This window comes from Melozone crissalis, unplaced genomic scaffold (assembly GCF_028551555.1).
Source record: "Melozone crissalis strain CALT ecotype California unplaced genomic scaffold, PUWL_Pcris_2 ptg000010l_1, whole genome shotgun sequence".
NCBI lineage: Eukaryota > Metazoa > Chordata > Aves > Passeriformes > Passerellidae > Melozone > Melozone crissalis.
In genome coordinates, this window is record NW_026535788.1 from 4,701,994 (window position 1) to 4,709,804 (window position 7,811).

A 7,811-nucleotide genomic window follows, 5' to 3' on the forward strand; every position below is an offset into this window, starting at 1 on the left:
CCAACTGGTGATAGAGGGTCCTGTTCTGGGTGGTGGTGGCAACAACATGACCCCAGCAACAAACTGGTATTGCAGCCATGGCAGGGACAACGGACACTGTCATGGGAATGAGAGATGACAGGTCCAGTACTCCCTGGCTGAGTTATTTGGCCGGTCTTGTGAAGCTGCAGAGGCACTCCTGTGAAGAGAGGGGGTGGCTGAGGCCCCAGCTGCCAGTGGCACACAGGGAGCCTCCTGCACAGCAGGGCCTAGAGCTGGCAAGGCTCCCCAGCACAGCTGGAGCTGCTGGCACAGCTTGGCCCAGCTGCACAGCTGTCCCTCAAGGCCCAGGCCAGCAGGGCACGGCTCTGGGCAGGCTCCCTGGCCAGGAGCGGGCCCCAGAGTGCCTCTGCCTTTCAAGGGCAATCTCGTCCCTGCTCTTTCTTCTCCCCTCCGTGCTTTGCCTCTGCCCTGTGCCTCTGGGGTTGCTCTTGGCCAGGCAGCCTCAGTGGGAGCCAGCACTGGCTGCAGACCCAGCGGGCCCCCAGGACAAGGCCCAGCAATTAGGAGGCCAAAGACAGCTCTGGGCAGCAGCAGAACCCTCAGCAGAGTTCTTTGGACAATCATGGACTGGCCACACCTACACTGCAGCCTCACTGGCAATGTTTCCTATGTACAGTAGACTTTCAAAAGAAGCTGTTTGAGGGAAAGGTGAACTAAACACTCACTGTCTTCTCTTCAAGTAAGTCCAAATTCGGACAGAGCATAAGATGAAGATAAGCTCCAAAACAAGCAGGCCTGCCAGGAACCCCAGCCAGCAGCCCGTTCCCTGACAGAAACCCCTTCCAAGGCCCTCCTGGGCATCAGGAACATGTGCTGTGGTTCCAGCTGCACCTGTGGGAGCAATGGGGAGCGTTAGCCCGTGCTGTGCTGCGCTGCTGAGCTGGCAGCATGGTGGATCCAGGCAGGACGTTCTCCGTTTCCCCCAGAGCTGGGGCCTACAGGCACCTTGCCGCCCCTTGGCACAGGCTGTGCCACCCAACAAAGCCCAGCAGGCTGAGAGGAGAGCCCGGGGTCAGCAGGAAGCTGAGAAAAGGCCCTGCTCTAGAACTGAGGGAGTTCCACCAGAAGCAAACAATGATGGTAACTTGAGGAGATTCCCACTGTGCTCAAAGTTTGTCTGAGAAGACTAAGATGTGACCTTGTCAAAAATCCCAGAAAATATCTGGGAAAAGGTTTTACTTATGTTGGTTATGACTAGGTGCAAAGCTCCTCCGGGAAAAGAGCTGCTGCAGCAGTCTGGATGGCTGAAGGGGTCTTACTTCTTCCTAGAATAAAGATTACCACTGAAATGCAATTTTATTTTTTATTGTCTGAGGGGAAAATATTTTCCAGACCTCTAAAACCAGTTTCAAAAATACAGATGTGTTGTGGAAAAAGGAATGAAACATTTGGGCATTTCTCTCTACAAAAGATATTTCTAAATATTTCTAAGAATGGAATAAGAAGACAAAATGGGGTCACTTGTTCTCTTGATTCTAAAACTACTTACAAAAATCTTTAAACACTATACTAATTGGGAAGATATATTTGGGGGTGTCTCTCTACAGAAAAACTATTTTGAAATATTTCTACAAATTTCTAATATCTAAAAGTGAAAAATCAAGAAAATGGGGTTGCTTTTTCTCAGGAGCCCCATGCTGCTGCCTGTCCCCTGGGCTCACCCAGCCCTGGGGACCCTGCCACTGGCCACAGCAGCCCCTGCCTGGCTCCTGCCTGCCCACACCGTAGGCATTCACGGCTTCTCCTGGCCATGGAGCTCAGCCAGTTCTGCTGTGGGCCGGGCTTTGCTGCTGCTGCCACCCGGACACTGGCTGTCAGTTCCATCTCTTTATTGCAATAGAAGAAGGGGCCATCAGCTACTCCTGCAGAGGTGGGTCAATGTCTGTGTTGTTTAGAGGACATGGCCAGGGGTCTCAGCGGCCAAGGAAAGGACATGTTGGACTCAGGAGGGGCTGGAGGGTGCTAGGCTGCTCCTGGGGTCTCTAAAAGAACTCGGGAATGGGTTGGGATGCGATAGACGAAGATCAAAAATGAGATAAAGGTAGCTTGGGGATACGCATGGCAAGAGGAGGTTGCAGTTGTGAGGAATGAAATCGTGGGGATGAGAGCTCTTTTTCAGAGTAGTAGTTGGGAGTTGATGTTAATGAAGTTTATAAGGTCTTAATTTGAAGTGTTGGTCTGTTGTTAAACATTGAAGGTTAGAGTTCTGGGACTTGCCTTTGGTTTCCCTTGCTCACTGTTACTATTTTACCCTGTATTTGTATCTCTCCTCGTCGTGCTCTGTATTTGTACCCCTTGTTCGTCTGTTGTTAAACTTTGTTAGTATTCTAAGACTTGCCTTTAGTTGCTGCGGTTAGATGTTGCTATTTTACCCTGTATTTGTATCTTTCCCCGTCATAGTGTGTATTTGTTCCCCTTTCCGTCTCACCCGGGATTTGTATCCATTCCCCTCGAGAACCACTTCCCCTACTCCCCTGCTCCCAGGAGGACTTGCACCCGGGCTGAATTTAAATGAGAAGCTATGGGAACTTTATGAACCCTCTCAAAACAATGAACTAGCGCACAAACTTTGACTTTAGCCCATCAGAACCACACCAAGTCACCCACTCTTGGCCAGAGCCGGATTCCGTCCTGTCACCTTTATTTTGATAGTACCCAGCTTGGAAGATACCCCTTGGCTGTGAGCCAATATTTGCCTTCCTAAGGACTCTCATGAGGACGGAAGCCCCAGCTCTGCCGAGAGACAAAGCTGTACTCCTCCTCCTAAGCCTTGTCCAGTGGGGGCAGTGGCGGTGTGAGCTGTCTTTAATAAAGGCCTTTTTAAAGGAGCTGGTCTCCTGGCCCTATTTATCACAGCCTGAGGACTCCTCCAGGATAGTCAAATCTGAAGAGGACCGAGGACAGGATGGCCGCCCGCCCTATTGGGCCTCTAGGGAACAGCTGGCTACGCCGGACCTGGGAAGACAGCCTGGGACTAGTGACGCAGAGGAGTGTCGGGACCTGGGAAGAACCGGTGGCGGGAGTTGGAGGCGAGCGAGTGACGAGCGAGTGAGACAGCTCGTCAGCTCGGACCCCCTACATCAGTGAGGGCCCCTAGTACCGCGTTTCTGGACTCCCCCGAGGGGGCCAGCCGGGAATGGGGGGAAGTGAGTGGAATTGGTGGTTGAGGCACCTCCAAAAGGGGTAGGACCCCCCCCTCCTGGTTAGGAGGGGTGCAAGGGAGGGGCCAGAGGGAGCCCCATTTGGGACATAACCCCCGGCCTAGGGATGCAAGGGAGGGGCCAGAAGGAGCCCCATTGGGACCTAACCCCAGACCTACCCCAGGGTTACAAGGGAGGGGCCAGAGGGAGCCCCGTTGGGACCTAACCCCTGGGAAGTGAAAGGTCATGCCCCTGAGTGTGGGTGAGGTTCCCCTCCTTTTCCTGAGTATGTGAGTAAATTCCCCATACTTACCAGTGTGAAAGTGAATGACTGCTCGAGCAGTAAAAGAATATTAAGTGTTGTTTTGCCCGTCTGTAGTTTTCGTTTGGGTAGGGGCACCTTAAGATTTCAGTTAAGAACCAAATTAGAGTCAGTATGGGAAAGTGTTTGAGTAAAAGAAGAAGATTTGGAAGGGAAGATGAGAAAAAAGAGAAGAGTACTCCCCCTGACAGTCCTCTTGGACAGAAGCTAGATCAATGGGACACTCAGGGGATTCTTCCACAAATTTGCTCTAAACCTGGACAAATACATGAATTGGTGCCCAACGTGCGGCTGGAAAAGGTGGAAAAAAGCTCTATTAATTGTGTGTTTGTTGTTGTTAAAGCAGTTAGTAGCCATGCTGCTTGAACCCCTGATTTCTCTGGTTGTGAAAGCCTTAGTGTGGCTCTGGGCTCTAGACCTTTTTGAGGTTTCAATACCTTTCTGGTCACTAGGATTATTTCCTTAACAAGTAATTTTTACGGTAGAGGGGTACAGATTGGAATAGCTGTTGTGCTGGCCTTGGTGATAATGATTTATAAAGCGTTTACAAAGATACTGGCCTCTGTTTATGATATGTGTGGTTTATGGTTTCTTCATCCTACCCTGCATCCCAATTCCAGTAGTAGGTTTTGGGAATTTATTAGTAATTACACTCAGTCTGTTAGAGGAGGAGCCAAGAATGAGACTTTCCAGCCTTCCCTTTCCTTCTTCTCCTTTGAATAGGTTATGTCACTTTTTGAGAATATTCAGTTTCCCCTGAATGTTAAAGAGACCATCTTTCTGGTATTTAATCTGGTAAGCTTCCTCTATATGGTCTGCAGCTTGTCTAGAATGAGGGCTGAGATATCCAGAGGAGCTGGTGAGACCCCTGTCCCAGAAGCAGATGCAGGCGTGAAAAATCCTGAGTGGTGTGGAGAATGGGAAAATATAGGCCAAACCCTGAAGGAATTTTCTGATCCTGTAGACTGGGATTTTCCACGGGACCAAATTCAGAATGCAGCAGAAGTGGGGAAATACCTAAAAGAGAAGTGGCATGACGATTCTAAGGAGAAAAGGCTCATTGCAATAAGCTGGGCCCTGGCCTATGCTTATCACGCTCTGTTAGATAGTATAGGGCAGCAGACAGAGGCAGGGAGGCAGGGAGATAAATCAGCTATCCCAGTCACTCAAGCTGTAGCCAACAGCCCAGGCTTGAAGCCAGCAGCCAGACCAGACAGTGAGCCTAAGGCAGCATCTAAACCCATGGCTGTTGCTACCAGTACTAGAAGTGGGAAATGCATGGAAAAAACTAATCGACCAGTGGATGATGATGATGGTGATACAGGAGAAGGAACCTCGATGCCTCCTGACATAAAATCAGGAGTCAAAGCAGCAGGTGCAAGATCAGACACAAATATTGAGTGTTATTCCCTGAAGGACCTTCATGGCTTACAGAAGGATTACACACGACGACCTGATGAATCCATAGTTAGTTGGTTAGTCTTCCTCTGGGATGCTGCAGCCGAGGCTACAATTCTGGATGGCACTGAAGCCAGGCATTTGGGAACCCTGTCACAGGATCCTGTCATCGACCAAGAAATGATAAGGGGGGCTAACCCTCACAGCCTCTGGGAACGGGTCCTAAGAAGTGTAGCAGAAAGATACCTGTACGCAGATGATCTCTATATGGAGCAAACCCAGTGGAAAACCATAGATCAAGGGATTCAACGCTTGAGGGAAATGGCAGTGGCTGAGATTGTCTTCTCAGATGATGGAAACACTGTAAATCCAGACTTGGTACCCTGCACATCTGTGATGTGGAGAAAACTTGTGCGACTTGGGCCACAAGAATACGCTTCTGCTTTAGCAATGATGAAGCAGGATGATGGTGAGGAGACTGTGCTGGATATGGTAAGGAAGCTTGGAGCCTATGCAGATGCTGTGCATGATCCAACACATGCCAGAATCTCAGCGGTGGAAACACGTCTGCAAAAATTAGAGGACAAGATAGAGGAGGGTCACAAGAAACTGAGGGAGGACATTAAAGAGAGCTTTCTCCAAATCTCGGCAGTACAGATCAGAGGTTCTGGTACCCAACGCAGACGTTCCCCAAATGGCAAGAGAAGGTAAATCTCACGAGCTGACCTGTGGTTCTACCTGCGTGATTGTGGAGAACACATGGGGAGATGGCACAGAAAACCTACCGCTGCTCTGGCACAACGGGTGTGACAACTGAAGACTCAGAGAGGAAGTTCCAAAAGGGAAGCAGCTCCAGTGGCCAGTAACCAAACTGTCACATATGATGATAATGACAATATTTTTGATCCCCTTGAAGGAACCTCCAAGACATATGCCCAGGGAAAGAAGGATAACCAGGCTTACAGGAGCCCTGCCTCTAGCCAGGTAGAGGCTGGGGAAAACCGTGTTTTTTGGACTGTGTGGATTCGTTGGCCTGGCACATCTGAACCACAAGAATACAAAGCTTTTGTTGACACTGGTGCACAATGTACATTAATCCCATCGAGACATGTGGGGACAGAATCTGTTTCTATTGCTGGTGTGACAGGGGAATCACAGGATTCTACTTTGGCGGAAGCTGAGGTGAGCCTGACTGGAAATGAGTGGAAGAAACACTCTATTGTGACTGGCCCAGAGGCCCCATGTATTTTGGGCATAGACTTCCTCTGAAGTGGGTATTTCAAAGACCCAAAGGGACTCGATGGGCATTTGGAATAGCTGCTGTAGAGACAGAGGGTGTCAAGCAGTTGAATAGCTTGCCTGGACTGTCAGAAAGCCCATCTGCAGTAGGCCTCCTGAAGGTGGAAGAGCAGCGAGTGCCAATTGCCACCTCAACAGTGCACTACTGACAGTACCGAACGAATCGAGATGCTGTGATCCCCATGCACAAAAGTGATCCGGGAGCTGCAGAGCCAAGGGGTGGTCAGCAAGACCCACTCACCCTTCAACAGCCCCATTTGGCCTGTGCGTAAGTCTGAAGAAGAATGGGGATTGACAGTGGACTATCGTGCATTGAATGAAGTGACTCCACCACTGAGCGCAGCTGTGCCGGACATGCTGGAACTCCAGTATGAGCTGGAGTCCAAGGCAGCAAGGTGGTACTCCACTGTAGACATTGCAAATACATTTTTCTCCATTCCTCTGGCAGCAGAATGCAGGCCTCAGTTTGCTTTCACATGGAGGGGAGTGCAGTACACCTGGAACCAACTGCCGCAGGGGTGGAAGCACAGCTCCACCATCTGCCATGGACTGATCCAGGCTGCACTGGAAAAGGGTGAGGCTCCAGAACACCTGCAATATATTGATGACATCATTGTGTGGGGGAAGACAGCAGCAGTGGTGTTCGAGAAAGGGGAGAAAATCATCCGGATTCTCCTAAAAGCTGGCTTCACCATCAAGAAGAGCAAAGTCAAGGGACCTGCTCAAGAGATCCAGTTTCTGGGAGTGAAGTGGCAAGACGGACGGCATCAGATTCCCATCGATGTCATCAACAAGATCACAGCAATGTCTCCACCCACCAATAAGAAGGAGACACACAAGCTTTCCCAAGCGCCATAGGTTTTTGGAGGATGCATATTCCTGAGTACAGTCAGATTGTGAGCCCTCTTTACCTGGTCACCCGCAAGGAGAACACTTTCCACTGGGGCCCAGAGCAGCTACAAGCCTTTGCCCAGATCAAGCAGGAGATCGCTCAGGCAGTAGCCCTTGGTCCAGTCAGGACAGGACCAGAGGTAAAGAACGTGCGCAACTCTGCAGCCGGGAACCATGGCTTGTCCTGGAGCCTTTGGCAGAAGGTGCCTGGGGAGACTCGGGGTTGACCACTAGGATTTTGGAGTTGTAGCTACAGAGGGTCTGAAGCCAACTATACTCCAACAGAGAAAGAAATCATGGCTGCCTATGAAGGAGTCCAGGCTGCCTCAGAGGTAATAGGCCCTGAAGCACAACTTCTCCTGGCACTCCGACTACCAGCATTGGGGTAGATGTTCAAAGCAAAGGTTCCCTCTAAGCACAATGCCACCAGTGCTACATGGAACAAATGGATTGCTGTTATCACACAGCGTGCCCGTATTGGAAAACTGAATCGCCCTGGGATTTTGGAGGTAATTACAAACTGGCCAGAAGGTGAAAACTTTGGTCTCGCTGATGAAGAGGAACAAGAAGTGATACGGGCTGAGGAAGCCCCACCATACAACCAACTGCCAGCAGAAGATACACGATACGCTCTTTTTACTGATGGTTCGTGCCACATTGTAGGGATGAACTGAAAGCGGAAAGCAGACATATGGAGCCCCACACGACAGGCGGCAGAG